The sequence below is a fragment of the Apodemus sylvaticus genome, chromosome 9, assembly GCF_947179515.1.
Source record: "Apodemus sylvaticus chromosome 9, mApoSyl1.1, whole genome shotgun sequence".
In the NCBI taxonomy this organism is placed as follows: Eukaryota; Metazoa; Chordata; class Mammalia; order Rodentia; family Muridae; genus Apodemus; species Apodemus sylvaticus.
The window spans coordinates 31,753,799-31,781,240 of record NC_067480.1 but is presented as its reverse complement, the minus strand read 5'-3'; the positions used below and the strand labels follow the sequence as shown (position 1 = coordinate 31,781,240).

The window sequence follows — 27,442 nt, the reverse complement described above, 5'->3', positions numbered from 1 at the left end:
AGGTCGCAATATATGCAGGCAATCATATGAACTCACGTGGCCATGTTCACTGTTTTCCCTCGGCGCCTATTAGGTAGATACACCACCATTTTGAAAGTGACTGGAAGTCTAGAGAGTAATTTTTTTTAAAACTTTTTTTCTTAAATTTACTGTTGCATTTGTGTCTCTGCGTGTGTATGTTTGCCAGTGTTTCTGTTAAGACAGAATAAGAGCAAAAGTTCTCTCAGTCAGCTGTTAGTAGAATAATGCCCCACTTCTGAAGAAGAAGGAAAAAATATCCAGTGCCTAGAACTTGCGCCTAGGCTGAGCCTGTGGGTATATTTTATTACACACTAAAGAGGGCATAGGAGAGTTAGTGTAACACTGATATGATATGAAATGGTTCAATTTGACATTGATGTCTGTGGAGATAGATCGCAAAAGCTAGGAGCCAAGGAATGTGGATGCCCTTTAAGAGGTAGAAATGGATTCGCTCTAGGGCTCTGCAAAGGACTGCAGTCCTGCTGACACCAGGACTTTGTCCCAGAGAAAGACCCGTGTCAAATTCTTAACTTTCAAAAACACAAGATAATGAGTTTGTTTTTGAGCTCCTAGATCAATGCTTGTTTGTTAGTTTTAATGGTATGTAAGAATATTGGGGAAATGTTCTGTCTATGTTTGAGAAGGTGCAACAAAGCACCGTCACTGTTTTTATTTCTCCCATCAAATAAATATTAATAATAAGAGTAAATGGAGGGGCTCTGTGTGGGACTTTTAATATTAATGAGCTTTGTTTTCCAGACCATAGTACTTGGGGAAACAGAATATAATTCCTACAAGAACAAGCCAGGCATTTCCTGGGCTCTGTTTTGCCAAGAAAGAGCACTGTCTGGAACAACATAAAGAACAATGTTCTCTTTGGAGTCTATCTGTGCACACAGTCTCTAAGTGAAGAAGAATAAATCATAACAAGCAAGGATTAGTAAATGTCAGACATGAAGTCCACCCCTTGGTGGGACCCGGTCCTGAGCAGAGAAGGTTATTTAATACTGAGGCAGAGTATAAATTTGTCAACCCAATCAGGATGGACTTTGATGCCGAGCTTCTTGCTTTGCAGGCTCTGATTGATGACAGATTTTTCTATTTATGCATATATTTGGTTTCTTTGTACTTTATAAAATCCTTGTTCTGCCTATGTGTGCATTCTCCGAATGACAATGTGTAAGTCCAAACCTGTGAGAAAGACCCACCATCACTTGGTTCCCCTTCCTGCTCCACTATTGTATAAAGTTTCATGTTTACAACATTCTAACTCTGTGTTAAGAAAAACAACCCCGGTCACCAAAGCTTATGGAGTCTTCTACATTTCCCCATGTGACAGTCATGAGGGAGGCAGGCACTGAAACCAAACATTCTCACACTTACTTTATGAAGTAGGGCCATTCATCTACCTGGGAATAGAGATGGTTTATTCAGAGCAAAAGTCACTGGAGGAAATCCAAATCCTTAGGAAGGGCAGTGGAAGCAGATTTTTTTTTCAGGCCACCTAAAACTCTAGTTGGGGGAGAAGCAGAATAAACACAGCAAAATGAAGTGAGGGGGCTAATGACGAAGTTCAGAGCTTGTCTAAAAAGTTTGGGGGGGTGTTAAATGCTGATCACTAGGATTTTCTACAGAAAGAACTTTAATCAGTTCATCCTTTGACACTAAGATCATGCAAAAGTTGCTAATTGGAATTTGAAGGGATCATTATGCTCCTACTTCTGATTTTATTCAATGGACAATCTATTAAATTAGGATTTAGAAATTTCTCACTGCAAGAATAGGGGGATGGTCCAGTGGGTGAAGGCTCCTACCACCATGCTTGGTGACCAGAGTTCAATTCAAGGATGCGTCATGATGAAAAGAAAGAATCGATTCCAAACAGCTTAATAAGCTATCCAATCTCTCAATCTCTCTCTCTCTCTCTCTCTCTCTCTCTCTCTCTCTCTCTCTCTCTCTCTCTCTCTCTCTCTCTCCCCCCCTCTCTCCTCTCTCACACACACACAAACACATACACATACTCTAAATAAATAAATGTAATTTTTAAAACATATCTGAGTACATAGTATAATATCCACAATGATAGCTAAGTGAGCTCAGAATATATCTTTATCATAATTGAAATAATACTTTAGTGTTGAAGCAACTATGTACTTGGATGCCTTTTTTTGTTTTTTTTGTTTTGTTTTTTTTGGCCTAGGGGTGGCTGAGGAAGGAGCAACTGAACCGAGATTCAGGAGTGAAAATCTCCTCACACAATACCATCACTAGAAACGGCGAGACTGCAGTAATCATTCTACCTCTAGAACTTAGTCTCCATGAGATCAAAGGGAAACACTGAATTATGATCTTCCAGCCAGTAAGGAATGCACAAGCTGCTGTAACTGAGATTCAAGCACAAACACCAAATGCACAGAATTTATAGCCTAACTTCCCTCCTGAATAAATGGCAAATGTGTCTTCTATAAATCATTGCAATATGTGAAGGCAGTTTAATACCAGCAATATATGTGTTCTGTAGCTGTAAGTTATTTAGTAGTTCTAAAATTAAATTTAGTATGAGGAAAAGCCATTAGAAAATTAATTTTAAAAGAACAAATACTCCAGCCATGGTTAAGCTCACAGCTAAAATTTTAAAAAGCAATTTTCATGTGAAAAAAATGAAAATACTTTTAGTAGTTTCAACCAAAAATTGAAAAAAATTTAAAGTCAATTAAATTATGCTTCGAAAGCCTGCATTGAAGAACTGTGTGGGGCAACAGTGTCTTTCCTCGTGGTGCCTTCTGGATATTTCCATGTAATTCTCAGATTATAAGACCAGATTTGAAGTGAAGCAGAAAACTTGCTCCAGAAAACATTGATCTGTTGTACTGTTTTATTAGTGTCTTTTGTGTTTCTCTTTGGATTTGGTTGTTTATTTTGATGCCAAAGATTGAACGCAGGGCCTTCTGCACACATAGGCTATCCCTGGGCTATATCTCCAACTTCAACTACATGTTCTTTAAATACTGATAAAGAAAAAAAAGCAAAGTTAAACCTGGATAAGAATTGGAAAAAAAAGAGCCTGGTTTTGTAATGTCCCCAGATAAACACGTTTTTTAAGCAAGACCCTATCAGCATAGCTTCTGTTCTGCATTTTCAACCCTTGTTTTTGCTGTATTTCCACTTTTAATGCTCTCCTTTCTCAGAGGCTACTTCTCATTAACAAGTGATACATTCCCCTCAAGCTTTGGAGGAACCACCTCCTCCTACTAAATCCTTCCATGAATCTTCTGATGATCTATAGTACAACTTTTACAACTGAAGCTAAGAAATCCAAACCTAAATAAGATGAACCATGAGGGAAAAAACAAAGTGTTGCCTCAAGCAGAAGGCAGGCTATTTCTAGGTTTGTGGAATAAAATGATACCTGGTTTCTTGTTCCTTGTTTTCTCTTTCACTGAAGTCCACAGGCCTGTGTCTGTACTCCCCTATTCACCTGCTCTTCTGGTACGTGGACTAGACTTTGTTTCATTATAACAGTTTAAGAAAAAAGTCTATAAAATTACATTTCAAAAGTGAGTTTACTCAAGACCATCAAGCATTTGAAGATGAACACCTTCCTTTGGTTCATGCATATTTTGGTCTTACAACCTATAATATTCTGTGTGTTTCACTATACATCCAAGAGCAGAAGGGGTACCAAATACTGGAGCCTACAGCACAGTGCCCTGGCTGAAACTTCTAAAATTATATGAAGATATTCAGAGAAAGATGACAGAAAATTATTCTTACAAAACATTTTGAGACAAGTATTTATATTAGTACAAGTATACTTATACTCTTCCAAAATGATTCAACGATGAAGAATCTTTTTATATAATTGACAACTAAGGATGCAAGGTAACATTAGACTACAGCTTCCATATTTGATCCTCTATGTGATGAGTACAAACTCATAACTAAACTATCACTGGAATGATGGCTACAATTTTGTGTCTACCTATACTCCTCCTCCTTAAGAGTTTTGTTGCTTATTTGAAAACCACTTCATCCATTGCACTGGGCATCTTAAATAGCATAGGTGATTTCACAAGATCTGATCCCCATTCACATCTACACATATACTTTCTGAGTCTACTTTGCCCTTTCTCCTCCTTTACACTCAACATTGTCTGCTCTGTCATGCTCTCCTTCCTAGAAGTGCATGGTCACTCCCTCACATATCGAAGGGCTTCGTTAAAACCATGTCCTTTGGGAGAGGATGATAGCAATAATTCTACACACAAAAGAAGCCAAGGAATAAGTGCTCTCTATATCTATTAGCCACTCTATGTTTTATGGTACTTATCAACACTCAGAAAACTGTCATGCTGTGTTCATTTCTTTTCTTTATTTACTTGTCCTGCATGTGAGTTTCAGGACAAGAAGAACTGATTTGCTTAATGCCACATTTCAGCACCCAGGACAGTGCCTGGCCTATTGTCCTTCCATAATAAATCGCTGTTACCAAACATGTGAAAGATCTGTATGACAAGAACTTCAAGACTCTGAAGAAGGAAATGGAAGAAGACCTCAAAAAATGGGAAAACCTCCCATGCTCATGGATCGGCAGAATCAATATAGTTAAAATGGCCATTTTGCCTAAAGCACTATACAGATTCAATGCAATACCCATCAAAATCCCAACTCAATTCTTCACAGAGCTAGAAAGAGCAATTATCAAATTCATCTGGAACAACAAAAAACCCAGGATAGCTAAAACTATTCTCAGCAACAAAAGGAAATCTGGGGGAATCAGTATCCCTGACCTCAAGCAATACTACAGAGCAATAGTGTTAAAAACTGCATGGTATTGGTACAGTGACAGACAGGAGGATCAATGGAACAGGATTGAAGATCCAGAAATGAACCCACACACCTATGGCCACTTGATCCTCGACAAAGAGGCTGAAAACATCCAATGGAAAAAAGATAGCCTTTTCAACAAATGGTGCTGGTTCAACTGGAGGTCAGCATGCAGAAGAATGCGAATTGATCCATCCTTGTCTCCTTGTACTAAGCTCAAATCCAAATGGATCAAGGACCTCCACATAAAGCCAGACACTCTGAAGCTAATAGAAAAAAAACTGGGGAAGACCCTTGAGGACATCGGTACAGGGAGAAAGTTTCTGAACAGAACACCAATAGCGTATGCTCTAAGAGCAAGAATTGACAAATGGGACCTCATAAAATTACAAAGTTTCTGTAAGGCAAAGGACACCATCAAGAGGACAAATCGGCAACCAACAAATTGGGAAAAGATCTTCACCAATCCTACATCAGATAGAGGGCTAATATCCAATATATATAAAGAACTCAAGAAGCTAGACTCCAGAAAACCAAACAACCCTATTAAAAAATGGGGTACAGAGTTAAACAAAGAATTCTCACCTGAAGAACTTCGGATGGCGGAGAAGCATCTTAAAAAATGCTCAACTTCATTAGTCATTAGGGAAATGCAAATCAAAACAACCCTAAGATTTCATCTTACACCAGTCAGAATGGCTAAGATTAAAAATTCAGGAGACAGCAGGTGTTGGAGAGGGTGTGGAGAAAGAGGAACACTCCTCCACTGCTGGTGGGGTTGCAAATTGGTACAACCACTCTGGAAATCAGTCTGGCGGTTCCTCCGAAAACTGGGCACCTTACTTCCAGAAGATCCTGCTATACCACTCCTGGGCATATACCCAGAAGACTCCCCACCATGTAATAAGGATACATGTTCTACTATGTTCATAGCAGCCCTATTTGTAATTGCCAGATGCTGGAAAGAACCCAGGTATCCCTCAACAGAAGAGTGGATGCAAAAAATGTGGTATATCTACACAATGGAGTACTATTCAGCCATTAGAAACAATGAATTCATGAAATTCTTAGGCAAATGGATGGAGCTAGAGAATATCATACTAAGTGAGGTAACCCAGACTCAAAAGGTGAATCATGGTATGCACTCACTAATAAGTGGATATTAACCTAGAAAACTGGAATACCCAAAACATAATCCACACATCAAATGAGGTACAAGAAGAAAGGAGGAGTGGCCCCTGGTTCTGGAAAGACTCAGTGAAACAGTATTCAGCAAAACCAGAACGGGGAAGTGGGAAGGGGTGGGTGGGAGGACAGGGGAAGAGAAGGGGGCTTGCGGGACTTTCGGGGAGTGGGGGGGGCTAGAAAAGGGGAAATCATTTGAAATGTAAATAAATTATATCGAATAATAAAAAAAAAAAAAAAGAATAACTAAGAAATAGTCTTGGGTCTCAGATTCAATGCAAACTTGTGATCCAAGCTTTGTGTATCACAATACTACATCCTCCACCACAGTGACTTTTCCTGTTTAGCTATGAGACAATACTGTTATGGTGCTGGTCAGGCAAAGCATGGTGATACACTAATGACAGAACCAGTGAGCCTGAATGGCTCTTTGTTTTGTTTTCTTTTATTTTGTTTCTCTGCTTATTTGTTTTATTTTACTTGGTATTTATTTCTAGTACCTAAAATTGCTACTGTTCAGAAAGCTTTTAGGTTGTTTGTTGTTGTTGATGTTGTTTTATAGTAAGTATTGAGTGCACTGCAATCTATACTTGATAAATATCAAATTTAAAACAAATATTTTTTAGAACTTTTATTTATCTTATTTTAATTTATTAACTTGGAAATGTCAAATTAACTGCAACATACATAGATATATAGTCTGGCTACTTTTTTCATTGATCCATGTATTTAATGTGTAATTATAGTTGAGAACCTATATAGTATATCTATCATCAATTCAGCAATTATTCTGTAACCAACGTGTTTATCTACATTTTAACAGATCCAGAGAACCTCAGAAATGAACAGTCAGGCCTTAGCCACTTATTCTAGAATTTTGGATGCTAATACGCAATACAAAGTCATGTGTGGTCTGGTTTACGTAAGCTTTGTCCTTTGCCTATTAAATTTTAGTATTTACATATTCGCAAATAGACATGCAGCTGTGAACCTGAGACCAAATTAGCAGTTGGTGGTGACTAAAGATTCCATAGCAGGTGCAGCCCTTAAATTATCTTGTCTCACATTCCACATGAGGCAACAAGAGCAATATCCCAGCCACATTCTGTCACCAGAATCTGACACAAGCAAAGGCTCACATCCAATACAAAAGGTCATGACCGGTGGAAGAAATTTGGTGGCTTAAACACTCCTAGCAAGATACTTTGACCCAGGTGAGAATAAGTTTTCAATTACTATAGCAATAATGTTGATGTAATAATTTCACTGGTTATGTTGATTCTGTGTTTAAAATGTGAATGGCATGTTCTTTCGCCAGAAAGAGTTATATTGCTGTCCAAAATAGTTTTCAGAGTCATAGATCAGAAACTGCTAATCTTAGCAAATGTATGTGTGGATATGTGGGGCATAACATTGTGTTTTAGTCACCCTGCCTTCAATAACTGATTTAGGAAAGCTATGGGAAATTATGACAGACAGATAGACAGACAGACAGACAGACAGACACACACACACACACACACACACACACACACACAGAGAGAGAGAGAGAGAGAGAGAGAGAGAGAAGCAACTTTAAGTATGATAGTGGCATCTTTATAGATTCTACTGTCATATATAGGGAAGTTACAATGTGATTAATTGTATATACAGTTTATATACAGTTTAAAGACTTCTCCATCCACTACTTAATCCTCATACCACTTCTTAAAAACAAGATACAATACTTCTATTGTAAAAATGTTGGTATGAAGTACATAGAGGAATAGAAATATGTTGAAGGTTAATATTTATTGAATTTTCCAAAGAATCATGAGAACTTACTTTAATGAGATCAGAAATTTCTATGTTGTAATCAGCAACACTGTTATTCATTCATTGAACATGGTAAGTTTCTATTATGTCTTAAAACCAACCTGGAGTTGATACAGAAGCATAGGGAAGGTCCTGCTTATCGTGGTCTCATTGTCAACATGGAGGAGAAGGCTATTCTCTCTTGAAGAACTAACCAGAGCCATGGGTAGTGAGTGAGGAAAAGAAGTACTTCCAGTAAGTTTTGGGAAATGACTTTCAGATGAAGTAGTGTTTTAGGTGACATGGTCTCTGCTGGTAAGCAGCCAGACATACAAAAATAGGAAAACTGCCTAAGATTTATTAAATAATAAGTTTTTTCTCTTGTGTGCTTAACCAAAAGCAAAGGGAAATTTAGTAAGACTGGATTAGACCAAAGAGAGGATGAGGTTAAAGAATCAGATAAGAGATTCAGACCCAGAGGAAATCTACAGGTAGGGATTTGTGTCCGCCCTGGACAAGCACTAGAGACATACCATCGTTGTATGGTTTTCACGTGACATACTTTGTATTCTGAAAAAAAAAATGGTGTGGCCTGTTGCATAACATAAGTATTCTCTATTATATCTTAATTACTGTCTACATGTACTACACACCTGACAAGTTATAGCTACTATGAGAATATACAGTCCACTCCCAGGAGCAGTGCTTACAGAGATATAACTTGACGTGGGTTTTTTTTTTTTTTAATACAATGGATATGTAATCATAGAAATGGAAACAATTATATAACAGAGATGCATAACATGAAGCCCAAAATAATAAGAATGTTTTAGCTGAATTAAAATTTAATATACCGTTTTATATTTCCAAATTTTGGCAGCAGGTTGAAACAAGAATTAAACATTTAAGGTTTGGTTTTTTTTTTTTTTTTTTTGAGGATAGGGCTATTTCTTTCTCTTTTTATAAGAAATTTGCTTGAATTGTTAATGTGTGTGGTTTATTTTATATTTAAACATATAGAAGTGACAAGTAAAGGCAACCTCACTGTAATGGTGAAACACCATATTTAGAAATAAAGCAAACTTAACGTGAGATGTTCTTGAGAAAAGCTGAATTCAAAGGCGTTTGCAATCTACATTGATGTGAGAGATGAAAGAAAGAATGGTGTATTTAAGACTGTGCCTTTGTATTCTCCAAGTAGATTTTCATATAAACACAATATATAAGATGTATAAAATGTGAGTGGAGACATGTAAAAGTCAATGGATTTTTATGATGACTCCTCTATGTAGCCATCATTCAGACTGAAAATTCAGCTGGAGAATTGAAAGCCCAAGGCTGTTGTAGGCTATATAATGAGTTCCAGGCCAGCCTTAGCTATACTGGAAGACTCTAGCTCAAAAATTTAAAAATGCAGTCTTTGTGGATATAAGTAATCAAATCATGCAATGACACAATAACATTTAGAAATGGGCACAAGGAAGAGTAATGTAAAAACTAGATCAAATGTTTACTGAGTTCTCATATGTAATATACTTTCTATAAGACCTTGGTATGCTCTTTCAAGCCATATCCTGTTTTCAGTGCAGCTAAGTAAGTTCCCAATGGGCAATGTCCACATGTACTTCTGTAGGGAGTCAGTCATTGCCTTACTTGGAGATCTGCATTGCAAAGGATGATGTTTGTTTGTTTGTTTGTTTGAGTACTTACATACTCTGTAGATTTTTCTTAAGCATACTTTTATCTTTGTTAGTCTATTTTCTTCTTTAAATATACATTTCAGTTATCCACATGACAAATGGAAGTTCGTTACGAAGTTATGCTTAAAATACGTATAACTTTAAATTTTCTGAGAATAATGACTGAACCTCAAATAATCCTGAACCCCAAAGAGTACCATGCCAGGTTTTGAAAACACTGAGAAACTTGCTTTTTATCCACATTTCATTGTTGCTAAATAAATGTATTTTGCTTCACTCTTGAAATGACAATGATAAAAAGCAGCACTATTTCAACTATCTTGGGATAACACATGTCTACCCTTCTACAGAACTGAAAGTCATCTAAATTCTCATACCGTAGACAATATGTACCTGCTTATATCTATAATTACTTTTTAAATTTTTTTCATCCACTTTAGTATGTAAGTCTGTGCTATTTATATAATGATGCCTTGTTATATTAACATGCAAATTTACCAAAATATCTGTACGCATTCTACTGTTGATAGACAACTGCCTTTTGAGTTTGGGAGTATTCGGTCCAGTGATGGTATAAGCTCATAGTGAGCAGATGAAGTACAGGCTCTGAGTGGGACCAGGGATTGTGCAAATTCCTGTGGATGAATGATTTTCCCATCATTTCCAGTGGAAAAACGATGTCAGAATGAAACCTGGTGCCCTGAGTGTCGAATGGGAGCTATGGAAGCCTGGGCTCTTCAGTAACTCTCCTGAGCACAGGGCTAGTGAGGGGAGAGCAGGATTCCATTCACAGATAAGATCTATTGCTTCTGTGTGCCACGAGTTCACAATGAGGCAAGAGAAGAGTGATAAATAAAACGGCTCATAATTCCTGCTAGCTACTTTAGTGGGTTTGGGGAGTTTGGATCATAAAATATGTCAGGCATTAACTTGCAAGGAAGATGCTAAAGAGAACGATGAAGTGGGTGGAGATAACAAGCAGGGTGAGCTGGTTTTAACTGTGGGTAAACAAAGCACACAAGGACCCTGCCCTGATGACCCAAGACGACTTTCAAGAGAATGGTATCTTTTTAAATGAGGTCCCAAAGAAAGGGTTTAAATGCAGGTCTGTCTCACTGCACAGCCCATGCTGTTTACTACCGTATTGCACTAATAAATAACCATTTATGACAATAGAAATTTCCATAAGACACTGCTCATCCTTTATAAGAATCTATTGCAGACACATCACTGTAAAGATCATTAAGTAGGAAAAATGCTAATAGCTCTAAATTCAGACTGAATTTCATTATGAAGGCATCAAGGGCTGATTCTGCATAACTGGAAAACCCATTTGTACTTGTTTTGTATACATTTTCTGGCTGATAGGACTTTGTCTTACTGCAAATAATCTGAGTTCAGCAAATGCAAGTATTCATGGCAATTAGACAAATATTGTTAGAGAATAGATTCAAACGGATTAATACATTAACATGTGCCATTTATATTGTGTTTCAATTATATTCTGAGAAGTAGTTGATAGCTGTCTTGTCTGGGATTTATTGCTGTGAAGACACGTCACAACCAGGCAACTCTTTTTTTATGGGAAAATCAATTTATTTTTCTTAATTCTGGTCATATAAATATATTCATGAAGACCAAAAGAGGGAACAGAGGTTGTGCTGGTGATGAAATAGAAGAAGAGGAGAGTGGGGGGGGGATGGATTCCCAATTCTACTCTGCCAAAAATATGAAAGAAATTAATTTCATGGTGGGAGAAGATATTTAAAAAATGATAGAAGATAGGAAGAAGGAGGAGGAGACAGAAGGGGACCAACCAGGGAAAGGGGGAACCCATGGTAAGGGAGTCCCGTGGAAAGGAGTGCCATCCTGGTGTGAGAACCTGTCTACCTCTCTCTTCAGCCCTAACAGGGTAGGCTCTGTTCCAGTCTTGCATCTTAGCTCCCTGTGATTGGCCCTTGCTCCTAGAGTGCCAGCCCCTCCCCTCCTCCAGCTACTGAGAGCTAGCTCGCTCCAGGATCCTCAGGTAGTAGTTCTTTTTAGCCATTCGGAAATCTGAAGCAACTCACAGAGTTGCTGAGGTGAAGGGAGGCGTTCTGGGTGGCCAGGGGCCTAGGGAACAAATCCACTATAATGTACAAGGCAGTGAGGTCCGAGGTCCGTTCTCCGCAGTCCCACCATTGTTCTCCCCTCCCGGCCTCCCCTTCCCTCCCCCAACCCTCCTTCCTCTCCCACTCTCCACTCCCTCACCTCCACCCTTGCCTGCACCTGGCAGTCCCTGAGCATCTTTAAGCTACTGGATCTTGGCACCAGACATGGCAATCTGGCTGAAGAGTTTGTCTGCCTCTGTATGGGTGATTCCTTCAGGGAGATCAGTCTCCTCCAGTACCCTTCCCAGCACAACATGTGTTGTCCTCAGGTCAGCGGAGGCAGATCTGAGTGCTTGTCTTCTGCCTCTCAGTCCACTCTGGTACACCACTAAGTTGACTGGCCATGGAGCAAGGGAGGGCAGATGGACGGATTGTATTGTAATGGCTGACCCAATAGGGAACAGAGCCTATCACCTTGTGCCGGACCTTCATGCCTGGTGGGGGTGGGGAATGGTGTGAGGACAAGCAGGGGCCTGAGTCCAGTGCAGACACTGCTGAGGCTCGTGACAGGAGAGGGTACTGGAGACTGGGTAGGAGATGTGACAGGGCTAGTGCCCGTTTGTGCGTTGGCCTGGGGGTTACCATCAGGACTGTACAGGACTCCATGTTTCTGACCATGCTGGTCCACACTGTAGTATTTCCAGTGACTCCACTGGAACATGGATGGATTTTGGAGGGCCTGCGGTGTGTTAGGGGACATTCAGCTGTATGACCACCACACCTGTACCAGATGATGACACTCCTGAGTACTGCTGTGGGATCTGTGGTGGGCTACAAGGAGAGGAAGACTGAGGCACCTGGTACTGTTCAGAGCCAGGAGGCTGTAGAAACCCCACAGAAGGACTTGTACCATTCCGCTGAGATGGTGGGGTCCACTGTAGTGCACAGGCACATCTCATGCTGCGAGGTCTTCTTGCACGGACTGGCTGGCAGGGACCGGCATGGGCTGCTGGAAAGGCGGCCAGACCATGTTTTGTGAGTCCCTGCCCACTGGGACTTGGTAAGAAGGCAGTGGCATGTAATGAACCACCAGGCCTTGCATCTGGCCACCCAATGCTGCTCCTCTGGTTGCTGAGGAGGCCCTGGTTCTGAGGCTGCTGGACCCCAAGCATGCCTTGGTAAGCTGTCTGCTGTTGCTTAGACATCATGGGCTGAAAGCCAGGCTGCTGGGACGCCCGAAGCAGCTGTTGACCACGCTGGGGGCTATAGGCCACTGGGTGAGAGAGGGGTCAATATTGTTGCTTGGAACTAGGATACTATCTAGGAGGGTAGTAAGACACTTGGATCTGTTGAGGGGGCTGCATGTAGCCTTGGGGTGACAGGACATACTGGGTAGGTGGAGCATGACTAAAAGTGGAATAGTTGGAAGTAGGAAGGGGCTGTCCTGCAGAAGCCATGATGAAACTAGATCACTGAGGATGCTGGGAGATAAGTGGGGGATGGAACAAAGCTGAGGAGGGGTCAGCTACTTCAGTAGAACCTAAGGCTCATTTGTCCAAAGGGGTTGCTGAGGTTTTCTGCCTGTGAAATCATGTAATTATTCAAGGATGCCTGTTGTTGAGGAGTGTGTGGGAGAGCAGGAAGTTGTTGTTGTTGTTGTTGCTGCTGCTGCTGTTGCTGCTACTGCTACTGCTGCTGCTGCTGCTGCTGCTGCTGCTGCTGCTGCTGCTGCTGGTGGTGGACAGTACAATGAAGAAGGCTCCGGACAGACTGGGGTGAGGTGACCTGCTTGCACACTTCTGCCTTCATTGTCCCTTTACTGCTGCCAATGCTGTCACCTCGGGTGACAATGGAGATTCTACTGAAGCTGCTGACTTTGATCACAGGGAGTTGTACACCACAGACAGAGCCACCTGAGTCTGTGCTGCTCCAAGGCCATGCCTCCAGGGATTTGAGTTCACTGTCTTGTGCTGCTGTCGACTGCTTGAGATGCGGCTCAGTCCTTCTTGGTTTTCCCATTTCGATATCCATTCTGGCCAATCTCTCAGGCAAATATTCTCTCTCAGACCCTTTGATATTCCTCCTCTCTCTCTCGTCTATTGACTTCTTCCTCCTTCCGTGCTGCAGTGGAGCTCTCACCTGGTTATCACCTCAGTTCATACTGGCCTCATCTCTCTTGAGAATGAATCTGTTGACATTCTGTGTTCTTCTCATCTTTTATATGTTTGGAGAACCTCTTTTCAGGGATCCCTGTGCTGTTGGTTTTGTGGATGGTGACAGCGTTCCCTGTTGATCAACACTGTGGTCCCATCCCAAAAGAGGCAGCTCCCCGGTGTAACAGCATCCAGTGATATGAGGTCATCTGAGGGAAGTTCTTGAACTGCTTATTGTTGTCACTGATGAAGTCCAGAATCTCTTGCTCTAACTTTAGCGACATCATTCTGTCCCTTGGGTTCTTTTTCAGTGCATTTACAAGACATTCATGTAGATCTATTCCAGTGGAGTTGGTATATTCTTTCCTGGAGTCTCTTCCTCTAGACCTTTTGTCCTTGTCTGCCTCTTCAGAGACATCTTTTGTGGACATTTCTTCCTCCTTGTCAGAGGGGCAGCTGATGTGCACTTGAATTATATCGTGGGTCTAGTGGTCTACCGACAAATGGAGTGAAGGATTCCTCATATACTGCCAGACTGTGCACCAACTTGAGCTTGGAACTAGACTTGGCTCTTTTCCTGGCATGGCCATGACTAGATGTCCATCTCTGTGTCTCCTGACACAGACCGTTCTCTTTGTCCTTCTTCTGGACTTCTTCCTTACTTGGAGTTTAGGATTTATTTTTGTTTACAGATTCTTCCACCAGTATTTATTTTCTGATTCTTTCATTATTTCCAGGATCTCCTGAATAGTGTTTCTGTTAGACAAGTTCTGCAGCAGGGTACAGCAGCTTCTATGGGTTTAGGTTCAGAGGTTCAGTCCATTATCATCAGGGCAAGACATGACAGCATCCAGGAAGACATGGTGCAGGAGGAGCTGAGAGTCTACATCTTCATCTGAAGGCTGCTGGTGGAAGACTGACTAAGGCAACTCTTATAAAGAAAAACTTTTATTGGGGGATGACATAAAGTTTCAGAGTTTCAGACCATTATCATCTCATCATGGTGGGAAGCATGGTAGTGTGCAGTGAGACACTGTGCTGGAGGAGCTAAGTTTTCTATATATTGATCTGCAGGCAGCAGAGAGGGACTCTGTGTCATGCTGGGCATAGCTTGTGCATAGGAAATCTCAAAGCCAACCCCCACAGTGACTCACACACTTGCCCCTACAAGGCCACACCTACTCCATCAAAGGCCACACCTCCTCCTAGTGCCACTCTCTATGTGCCAAATTTCAAACACACAAGTCTATGGGAGCCATACTTATTCAAACCACCACAATAGAGTAAAACATAAGATGATAGAGAGATTTTTTGTTGTTGTTGTTATTCATTACTGTCATGTTATATAGCTCTGTCTGGCCCAGAACTTACAATGGAAAGGGGGGTGGCCTTGAATTTGTACTCATCCTCCAGCGCCGCTTGTTTACTAGGTTTGGAAGCTATATTGTCACACACACTGCAAAAATTATGTTTTAAATATTTTCTACTCTGGAGTGATTAAGTCAATGGGTCACATGAATAGCTGTTTTTGTTTGGTTTTATTTTTCCTTCACTAAGACAGGTTACTAAGACCAAGACATCATGGCCTATGCTCATAATAGCAGTCCTTGGAGGGAGAAATGAAGGAATGTGATGAGTTTGAAGAAGTCAGTCAAATCTAGAGTAAAAGTGAATGAATGTACTTGATAAAAACCATCAGTGCCTGGGATGCTTGAGGTGGGTGTGGTGGGCGAATGGTAATGAAGGAGGGAGAAGTGACTAAAGCAGAAAGGAAGTCCTTCCCAAGGTGAAAGCAGGACCTCATAGTAACAGAATAGCACCTGGCCATTGTAGTTCATTCAACACCTTCAGGCCTTTCCAAAAGAAGTAAGGTCCTGTATTGAATGTAAAGATTAAAATTAATGGAGATTATTAAGATTTGTATTTAAAGAAAGATAAAGGAGAAGGAGAGAAATGGCTTAGAAAAGTCTCCCAAGAGAGTTTTGCCTCCTGTGTACTCAGTATCTCCCATAGACCCTAGAAAGAGGAGGGTAAAGTGGAGGCTACATTAACTGCAGGATTGTTTTGTTATTTCATTGTACTCACACTGACTTCTTCCTAGTTTTCTATTGGTCTCATCTGCTTTTGAAGCCTGACCTTTGTGAATTGGTTAAGATGTTTTTATATTTTTTTTTTGCCTTTACATTAATGAAGTTCAGGCAGCCCCAGTATTGGCTGATTTCAAATGTTCACTTGGTGGATTAAAGAACTCTGGGAGACCTGTTAAGGTATTATTTGGGACTGTACTTATGAGAGTGGGCAGGGTCTTCAGTGTAGGAAAGCTTTCTCCAAAGAACAGATCTTCCTTTTATGTCCACGGGAGATGAGATGCACTAGCTCCCGCTTATCTGTGCACTTTAGAATTCCAGACTCACTGACATTTGGATATTGGGATTTACACCAGCTCCACCTCTTCATGTGGATTCTCAGACTAACAATTCCACCATCTGCTTCCCTGATTCATGGACTTTCAGATTCCCAGTCTCTCAACACAACTATAGTTTTAGAGATGTAACATTCAACACAGACAATGGACTAGAAAAAATTTTTTGTAAAATTCTTTTCAAGACAGAAGAAGCAGCATTGAGAGAACAATTCACTGCATTGTTTTTTGAAAGTGAAGAAAATTCAGGATGTTCATATAAAACAAAATTAAATAGATAGGCTACACATAGATATATGATAAATAGATGGGTAGACAGATAAATTAGATAGATGATAGATAAAGAGATGGCCAATACATAGATAACTGATACATAGATAAATGATAGATGATAAAGATATAAAGAAAATAGATATATACATAGCTAGAAGCTAGAAATTTCCAGCCTCCATTTCTAACCGTTAGAAATGGAGGCTGTCTCAATTCTCTTGTCTTCCTCAATCTGACTTGTGAGGAAAGCAAATGGTGCCATTCAATGATCTAAAATCTGAAGAGGCAATGGTGCACAGCTCAGTATCCATCTAATAGTATGTACCTAGGAAAGATAAGATCATGAAGAGGTGAGACCATGGTTAAGCATTGAGGCAGCCTGAGTTCACTTCCGGATTCCTGTTCTATTCAAATATGCAATGTATCAAATTAAGCCCCACTCTTTGTTGTATTCAAATATGCAATGTATCAAATTAAGCCCCACTCCTTTGAAAAGGGCCATCAGAGTTTCTCAGTCTAAGGATATGAGTGATATTTTATTCTAGATATAACCTTAAAGGCTTATCTAGAAACATCATTAGCCAGATACCTACATAAAATTAATTACCACCAACTTGTATCATTTAAATCAAGTTACTTTTCAAACAATGGATTTTAGTAAATATATAAATGTCTTAATGATGGGAGTAAGTTGACTGGCAGGGGGAAATATGGAAACAGAATTCTAAAAAATATTTAATGAAATAGTTATAAAACTGAATGCCTAAGAGCTCCAGGCATTATAGAGAAAGTAGGTTCGGAGAGACAGACAGACAGACACATACATACACACACACATATACACACACACACACACAGAGAGAGAGAGAGAGAGAGAGAGAGAGAGAGAGAGAGAGAGAGAGACAGAGACAGAGACGGAGACAGAGAGAGAGACAGAGAGAGGGAGAGAGACAGAGACAGAGACAGAGATAGAAAGACAGAGACAGAGACAGAAAGAGACAAATAGACAGAGACAGAGAGACAGAGAGACAGACAGAGAAACAGAGAGACAGAGACAGGGAGACAGAGAGGCAGAATAAACAGAAACTGACCTTGAGAACAGAAGGGTTCCAAGGAGTTTGCCTGAAGTATGTAAGAGTGTGGAGACAAGTGTGATGGAGCAAGATTGTCACAATGGATACCAAATTTTAGCATCATGAACAAAAACAGTATTTTCCATAGGAAGGTGGTTTTCAAGTCATTTCTTTTTATTTTTTATTTTTTTATTTTCTATATTCTATGTTTACATTCCAAATGATTTTACCTTTCCCTGTTCCCCCATGCCCATAAGTTCCCTAAGCCCTCTTGCCTCCACCCATTCTCCTATCAACCCCCTCCTACTTCTCTGTCCTGGTGCTCCCCTACAATGCTGGAACAAGCCTTTTCAGGATCTGGGACCTCTCCTTCCTTCTTCTTGTGAGTCATTTGATATGTGAATTGTTTTGTTTTGTTTTTGTTTTTCTGAGACAGGGTTTCTCTGTGTAGCCCTGGCTGTCATGGAACTCACTGTGTAGACCAGGCTGGCCTCAAACTCAGAAATCCACCTGCCTCTAACTCCCAAGTGCTGGGATCAAAGGCGTGTGCCACCACCACCCGGCTGATATGTGAATTGTGTCTTGGGTATTCAGAGTTTCTGAGTTAATATCCACTTATCAGTGACTGTATTCCATGAGTGTTCTTTTGTGACTGGGTTACCTCACTTAGGATATTTTCCAGATCCAACCATTTGCCTAAGAATTTCATAAAGTCATTGTTTTTAATTGCTGAGTAGTATTCCATTGGGTAAATATACCACATTTTCTGTATCCATTCCTCCACTGAGGGACAACTGGGTACTTTCCAGCTTCTGGCTATTATAAATAGGGCTGCTATGAACATAGTGGAGCATGTGTCCTTATTGCATGCTGGGGAATCCTCTGGGTATATGCCCAGGAGTGGTATGGCAGGGTCCTCCGGAAGTGTTATGCCCAGTTTTCTGAGGAACACCCCAACTGATTTCCAGGGTGGTTGTATCAACTTATATTCCCACCAGCAGTGGTGGAGTGTTCCTCTTTCTCCACATCCTCGCCAACACCTGCAGTCTCCTGAATTTTTAATCATAGCCATTCTGACTGGTGTAAGGTGAAATCTCAGGGTTGTTTTGATTTGCATTTCTGTAAATGACTAGTGATGTTGAACATTTCTTAAGGTGCTTCTCAGCCATTCAAAGTTCTTCATGTGAAAATTCTTTGTTTAGCTCTGTACCCCATTTTTAATAGGTTTATTTGGTTCTCTGGCGTCTAGCTTCTTGAGTTCTTTGTATATATTGGATATTAGCCCTCTGTCAGATGTGGGGTTGTTGAAGATCCTTTCCCAACTTGTTGGTTGCCATTTTGTCTGTTTGACAGTGTCCTTTGCCTTACAGAAATTTTGTAATCTTATGAGGTCCCATTTGTCAATTTTTTATCTTAGAGCATAAGCTATTCGTGTTCTATTCAGGAACAGTTCCCCTGTGCCCATGTCCTCGAGGGTCTTCCCCAGTTTCTTTTCTATTAGTTTCAGTGTGTCTGGTTTTATGTGGAGGTCATTGATCCACTTGGGGTTGAGCTTAGTACAAGGAGATAAGAATGGATCGATTCGCATTCTTCTGCAAACTGACCTCCAGTTGAGCCAGCACCATTTCTTGAAAAGGCTATCTTTTTTCCACTGGATAGTTTCAGCTCCTTTGTCAAAGATCAAGTGACCATAGGTGTGTGTGTTCATTTCTGGGTCTTCAATCCTATTCCATTGATCTACCTGCCTGTTACTGTACCAGTACCATGTAGTTTTTAACACTATTGCTCTGTAGTACTGCTTGAGGTCCGGTATACTGATTCCCCTGGAAGTTCTTTTACTGTTGAGAATAGTTTTAGCTATTCTGGGTTTTTTGTTATTCCTGATGAATTTGATAATTGCTCTTTCTAACTCTATGAAAAACTGAGTTGGGATTTTGATGGGGATTGCATTGAATCTGTAGATTGTTTTTGGTAAGATGCCATTTTTACTATATTAATCCTGCCAATCCACAAGCATGGAAGACTTTCCCATTTTCTGAGGTCTTCTTCGATTTCTTTCCTCAGAGACCTGAAGTTCTTCTCATATAGATCTTTCACTTGTTTGATTAGCGTCACTGCAAGATACTTTATATTGTTTGTGGCTATTGTGAAGGGTGTTATTTCCCTAATTTCTTCCTCAGCCTGCTTGAACAATACTCTACTCAGTGATACCTTGGCCAAAGAAGAAATAAAGAAAGAAATCAAAGACTTTTTAGAATTTAACAAAAATAAAGGCAGAAGATACCCAAATGTATGGGACACAATGAAAGCAGCTCTAAGAGGAAACTCATAACCCTGAATGCCTGCAAAAAGAAATGGGAGAGAGCATACACTAGCAACTTAAGGACACACCTGAAAGCCCTGGAACAAAAAGAAGCTAATTCACTTCGGAGAAGAAGAAGAAGACAGGAAATCATCAAACTCAGGGCTGAAATCAATCAAGTAGAAACAAGAAGAACCATACAAAGACCAACAAAACCAGGAGCTGGTTCTTTGAAAAAATCAACAAGGTAGAAAAACCCTTAGCCAGACTAACCAAAGGGTACAGAGACAGTATCCAAATTAACAAAATTAGAAATGAAAAGGGAGATATAACAACAGAAACTGAGGAAATTCAAAAAATCATCAGATCCTAATACAAAAGTCTATACTCAACAAACTGGTAAATCTGGAGGAAATGGACAATTCCTAGACAGATACCAATTACCAAAATTAAATCAGGATCAAATATCTACTAAACAGTCCCATAACCCCTAAAGAAATAAAAGAGGTCATAGAAAGTCTTCCAACCAAAAAAGGCACAGGACCAGATGGTTTTAGTGTAGAATTCTATCAAACCTTCAAAGAAGACCTAACACCAATACTCTTCAAATTATTCCACAAAATAGAAACAGAAGGAACACTACCCAACTTGTTCTATGAAGCCACGATTACGCTGATCCCAAAACCACACAAAGATCCAACTAAGAAGGAGAACTACAGGCCAATATCCCTTATGAATATTGATGCAAAAATACTCTATAAAATTCTTGCCAAGTGAATCCAAGAACACATCAAACTGATTATTCACCAAGATCAAGTAGGCTTCATCCCAGGAATGCAGGGATGATTCAATATAAGGAAATCCATCAATATGATCCACTACATAAACAAACTCAAAGAAAAAAAAAAACACATGCTCATTTCATTAGATGCCGAAAAATCTTTTGACAAAATTCAGCATCCTTTCATGCTAAAAGTCTTGGAAAGAACAGAAATTCAAGGCCCATAGCTAAACATAGTAAAAGCAATATACAGCAAACCGGTAGCCAACATCAAACTAAATGGAGAGAAACTTGAAGCAATCCCACTAAAATCAGGGACTAGACAAGGCTGCCCCCTCTCTCCATATTTTTTTAAGTTTGAAGTTCTAGCTAGAGCAATTAGACAGCATAAGGAGGTCAATAGGATACAAATTGAAAAGGAAGAAGTCAAACTATCACTATTTGCAGATGATATGATAGTATACTTAAGAGACCCAAAAAAACTCCACAAGAGAACTCCTACAGCTGATAAACAACTTCCGCAAAGTGGCTGGTTATAAAATCAACTCAAGCAAATCAGTAGCCTTCCTATACTCAAAGGATAAGCAGGCTGCAAAAGAAATCAAGTCATTTCTTAATTTTAAGTCTTCAGGCTAAGCAAATTGCTCAGTGACCTCGGAGGTTTAAAATTCAGGATATGCAAAATGTGGAAGCAACACAGGGAGAGTTCCAGCTTAACTTTCAGATTGTGGTAATCATGTGTTCGAGACCTTTCTGTTTCTTCTCTAATGGGTGAAATAATATTCTTAAAAAATTATTGAGAATCGAAGGGTTCACAGCACTTAGAATCACCCATCGTGTGCTTAATACATTCTAGTTTCTTTACACCTATCATGTACTTCAAAGAATGCTTGTTTATTTCCTATGTCCTTGTAGAGCAAATGTTTCTCTTCTTTATAGCTCCAAAATGATGAATTTTCTCCTCAGAATAAATGGAAAATAGAAATATCTCTCAAGCATGCAAATTATAAGGACAGAAAAGAGAGAAAAGGACCCAGAAGGAGAAAGTTTTGAATGGATGATTCTTTTGTGGATTTCTGTTTTTCTTGTGTCTTCTACTTCTTGGGTCACTTTCTCCTGTTTTCTTTAACTTATGAGTCTTAGTCTCTTTAGCTATGACTGATATCATCTAGGTGACCTCATCTGTCTTGGATTTAACAACCTTGATTTGAACATCACTCTAGAAAAATTCATCTGAGCACGAACTTCTCTTCAGTGATTATTGCTGCCTGGGAATCTGATGGTTACCTAATATCTACAACTAGCCTTGACTCAGTTTCTCCTCCATCTTTGACCCTCATTCTTTCACTTTCAAGGCAGAAATCTTGAAATAATCAAGATGCTATGCCTTTCTCACCCATTTCATTAGCACCAAAGAATTAAATGTCGCTTTAGGCATTTCAGATTTAGGCTACCATGATAACAATACTCCATAATTAAACGAAACTATAGTAGAATGCATAACATAACTGTATTTTACAAATCCCAGTCTTGTAGAGGTGTTGGAAGAGCTGGAAAATAATCTTAATGTTTTCATTTAAATTTATTTATTGCTTACTTCTCCTCTATAGTTATGAGTCACAAAAGCATAAATTTGGCTTACACTATGAATACACATTCTTTTCTGATGGGTCATCAATTAGAAACTCAAACCACTAGCTCCATTGTCCCTTCTCACATTAGTAATAAAATTATTATCACAGGCATTCATTTGTATCCATCTCCTACTGAAGAATGAGTTAATCTCCCCCTTCTTGCCTCCTTGCACTTATTTTTAAATATGTTTTAGGATTGTTGAAACTGGGTCTCACACAGTTCAAGCTGTCCTATAATTCCCTACATAGCCATGGATAACCTTGAACTCCTGATGCTCCTGCCTCCACCTGATATGTCTGCATCTTAATTAGCATACAAACGTAGATTGCCTTCTGTTTTTTGTTGTTGTTGTTGTTGGTTGGTTGGTTTTGTACTTGGTTCTACCTGGTTGCTCCTCTTCTGCATCCTCTCTCCCTGTCCCCACCTGTACCCTTCTGTCCCCAGTAGACCTCTTTCTTTCTTATCATGCGTGTTCATGGGTTCCTGTCAATTTTCCTGACCTCCTACACATACTCATTCCACATATGTAACTGTGCCCTTCTCAGATGATTCTGTTTTCCCAGTGCCCATTCACTCCTGACTTTGCCCCTCTACCTCTAGGCTGGAGCAGCTGCATCTTCAGTTCTTCAATATAAGGCTTGCGTTTTGTTTTAGTAAACATAACTAAGCTATATAATTAACTAGACATAGATTTAGAAGTTTATGAGAGCTGCTCTAACGTGCTTCTATTATGGTAATTATCCAGAGTGGTTACCATAGAGCCCAACAGGTCTCATCTCCCAGTCCTCCTACTCGGAAAGGATGATGCACAGACAAGACAGAAAGCATCCATGATGTCTCCTTCTCTTTGGGTCACATTCCTAATTCTCGTGATGACCCCATAATTCCATCTCTGACATCAACTCCAATACAAACACACACACAGGGACACACACAGATACACACACACATAGACACACACACACACACACACACCACCACCACCACCACCACCACCACTACCACCACCACCACCACCACCATCACATATATATCTCTGCCATCATACTGAGGCTCCATTGCTCTTCATGCCTCCCATTGCCCTGTCATTCAGAGTCAGTCCACTGTCTTCGTAAAGTACAATTCACTGAGTCCCGTGTTTTTCTCAGCTCTCCCCTGCTTATTTACCAAAGAAGGTCGCAAAAATGATGGCATCTCTGATACGCCGCGTTTCTTTACCAACCAATACAGTCATCTTTTATTTTTTTGATGTAGAAATAGGGTTTTTGACATTATTTTCTAAACTCTGTTGATTTGAAATCTGTTATTCAGTTTCTAAGTTCTCATTATTTTCTCATTTTCACAGCTCACTTAGTTTATCACTTTACCTTGAATATGACAACTATTGTAGATAAATTGCTTCCTACTTTTTGATCTATGAATGTTAATTTTATGATTTGTAATAGTTTTAATTTTAATAAAGCTGTTATCTCTCAGAGATCTTGAAGTTGTTAGTTGATTCTTTTTACGATGCTCATGACTCAAAGGAAGGGACCTCAGATGAAATGCCTAACAGTGGGGAGAGGGAAATTGCAAGTAGAGTCCACCTCTAGTATAAAGGCAGGGCATCAAATGGAGGGATAGGGTTGCCATCCTACAGTAAAAAAAAACCTCTGACCTAGAATTGTTCCTGTGTAAAAGAACTGCAAGAACAAAAACAGAGAAGAGACTGAGGGAAAGGAGGTTCAGTGACTGGCCCAATTAGGATCCAGCTCAAGGGGAGGCTCCAAGACCTGACACTATTACTGATGATATGGTGTGCTTACAGACAGCATCCTAGCATGGCTGCCCTCTTGAGAGACCCAACAAGTAGCTGACTGACATAGATGCAGATACTTAACACTCAATCAATGGACTGAAGTCGGGAACACTTGTGGTTGTACTAGGGAAAGGCTTGAAGAAGCTGTGGAAGATGGTGACTCCATAAGAAGACCAGCAGTCTCAACTAACCCAGGTACCTGAGATCTCTCAGATACTGAGCCATCAACTAGGCAGCATACGTGAGCAAGTCCCGAGCCCCAAGCCCTAGCCCCAGTACAGCAGAGGACTGCCTGGTCTGGCCTCAGTGGGAGAAGAAGCACCTAACCCTCAAGAGACTTGAGGCCTCAGGGCATGCGGAAGCCTGGCAAGGGTGGGGTAGCGTGGGATGGGGGATTGGGGTGGGTGGGAGTTGGGTGGGAAGATACTCTTAAAGACAGGGTAAGGAGGAATGGGTTGAGGAACTGTGGGAGGGCAGATATGAAGGGGACTAACAACTGGACTGTAAAAAATGTAAACGTAATAAAATACAAAATTAAAGAAAGAATTTAGGGACAGATAGAAACTTTAAGACCATTGTATGTCTGAGCAAAGATTATTTTAAAACTGTTTTGTTTTAAAATGCTTGGCAGTGGACCAGGCATGATGCTAGGCCACATCTAGAATCGATAGCACCACATTTACCCCAAGGCATATTTCTCTGTTACTTGTAAAGCATTCATCAAGTGTTTCTGCCTCTCCGGCAGGAACTAGCTGAGAGAAAAGGTCCACAACATGTCTTCTACTGCCATCCACATGTGTTGCTTCTATCCACCACACTTGCTTTTCTCTCTATGTTCAATGACTACATGCCTCATTTTAAGCTTCTTTGTGGGAAAAGAAAAGTAAAAAATAAGCCAACAAAAAATAAAAATCCCTTTTATGGTCAGAGTTCTGTGTTCTTAACTAGCACTTTTTCCATCACCCGTTCTTAATCCATACTTAAGAATTCACAACCTCTACCACCCTTAACGCTCCTGCCAACTGTTCCATTTCCCATTCTGCCTGTGATGTGTTGTTGCCCTTCTGAAGACCTCATGCAGTTCTTCACTTCCTTATATCATTCAAGGAGTGACAGTCCTTTCCTATAGATTAGACTTGCATGTTAATTCTAATCTCCATTCTTCTAATAATCACTATCCATTTTCCATACAATTCCTCGATTATGTATCGTACTCTTTCATGATATGCATTGTAAGGAGTAATACCCTTCTGGAAGAATTATACCAATATATAATTCAATAAATTAAAGTTAGTAAAAATTACAGTGACCACGTATTGAGTACTGCCTGTCATACTTCAGACGCACCCATTAATTAAACGTTGAAGACATCTTGTAAGGTAACAAGTGAGAAAAGAACAAGTTAGGGGGGAAGCTGAGCTGACAAAACTGGCCAATCTGGTAGCAGATCCAAATTCCGATCTTTACTATACATTAAAGACTCATAGAAGAGACATTGTGACTCTCTCTCTCTCTCTCTCTCTCTCTCTCTCTCTCTCTCTCTCTCTCTCTCTCTCTTCCCTCTCCCGCTCTCTCTCTCTCTCCTTCAACTTTTATCTACCATTATTTATGTTTTAATTTACTGGCCTTTTTCTCTTCTAAATTTGTAAATAGTGAAATGGTATAGGTTTTAGGAATAATGTTTGTATTTTCATCTTTGCATGCATGATGCATGTAACTGTGATGTGTGTGTGAGTGTGTGTTTGTGTGTGTGGTGTGTAAGATAGGTGTGCAAGAGTATGTGAGATGGCATATATATCAAAATCAGAAGGCAACTTTGGTCCTCACTTCTTCTTGTTTGAGGTAATGTATCTTCGTTAATTGCCTTTGTATATACCAGGATAGCTGGCTCACAAATTTCCCAGGAGTTGCTAATTGAGGCTCACCATAAGAGTGCTGGAATTATAAGTATGGACCACAGCTCCTAGCTATGAATAAGTCAAGAGATTCAAATACTGGCCTCCATTCTTATGAAGCAAGCCAGTTAACCCACAGAGTCATCCCTCCAGACCCTGAAATAAGATTTTCCTAGAACTGTCTTAAAATCTCCACATTTTCATACATTCGTGACTTTCTTTTTTTAATATTTTTATTTTCTATATTCTTTGTTTACATTCCAAATGATTTCCCCTTCCCTGGATCCCCCCTCCCCTTTTGTCCCATAAACCTTCTTCTCTCCATCCCTTCTCCAATCACCTCCCTCCTTTTTCTCTGTCCTTATATTCCCCTCCAATGCTAGATCAATCCTTTCTAGGATCAGGACCCTCTCCATATTTCTTCATGGGCGTCATTTGTTATGCAATTTGTGCCTTGGGTATTCAGGGCTTCTGGGCTAATTAATATCCACTTATCAGAGATTGTATTCCATGTGTATTCTTTTGTGATTGGGTTACCTTACTTAGGATGATATTTTCCAGATCAAACCATTTGCCTAAAAAATTTGTGAATTCATTGATAGCCTTTTCAACAAATGGTGCTGGTTCAATTGGAGGTCAGCATGCAGAAGAATGCGAATTGATCCATTCTTATCTCCATGTACTAAACTTCACTCCAAGTGGATCAAGGAACTCTATGTAAAACCAGACACACTGAAACTAATAGAAAAGAAACTGGGGAAGACCCTTGAGGACATGGGCACAGGGGAAAAGTTCCTGAACAGATCACCAATAGCTTATGCTCTAAGATCAAGAATTGACAAATGGGACCTCATAAAATTACAAAGTTTCTGTAAGGCAAAGGACACTGTTAAAAGGACAAACCGGCAACCATCAAATTGGGAAAGGATATTCACCAACCCCACATCTGATAGAGGGCTAATATCCAATATATACAAAGAACTCAAGAAGTTAGACCCCAGGGAACCAAATAACCCTATTAAAAAATGGGGTACCGATCTAAACAAAGAATTTTCACCTGAAGAAATTTGGATGGCCGAGAGGCACCTTAAGAAGTGCTCAACATCATTAGTCATTAGGAAAATGCAGATCAAAACAACCCTGAGATTTTACCTACACCAGTCAGAATGGCTAAGGTCAAAAATTCAGGAGACAGCAGATGTTGGCAAGGATGTGGAGAAAGAGGAACACTCCTCCACTGCTGGTGGGGCTGTAAGATGGTACAACCACTTTGGAAATCAGTCTGGAGGTTCCTCAGAAAGCTGGACATGAGATTTCCGGAGGACCCTGCTATACCTCTCCTGGGCATATACCCAAAGGATTCCCAGGCATGCAATAAAGACACATGCTCCATTATGTTCATATCAGCCTTATTTATAATAGCCAGAAGCTGGAAAGAACCCAGATGCCCCTCAAAGGAAGAATGGATACAGAAAATGTGGTATATTTACACAATG

The 27,442-nt window shown here is 40.1% G+C and overlaps 1 protein-coding gene and 1 pseudogene across 1 annotated transcript in view; one reads left to right on the top strand and one right to left on the bottom strand.

Moving 5' to 3' along the window:
• The window catches only part of Rhbdd1 (rhomboid domain containing 1), a 1,230,872-nt gene that overhangs the window by 296,809 nt on the left and 906,621 nt on the right, over positions 1–27,442 (top strand). The window lies entirely within an intron of this gene.
• Positions 11,521–23,487, bottom strand: LOC127692831 (R3H domain-containing protein 2-like; annotated as a pseudogene).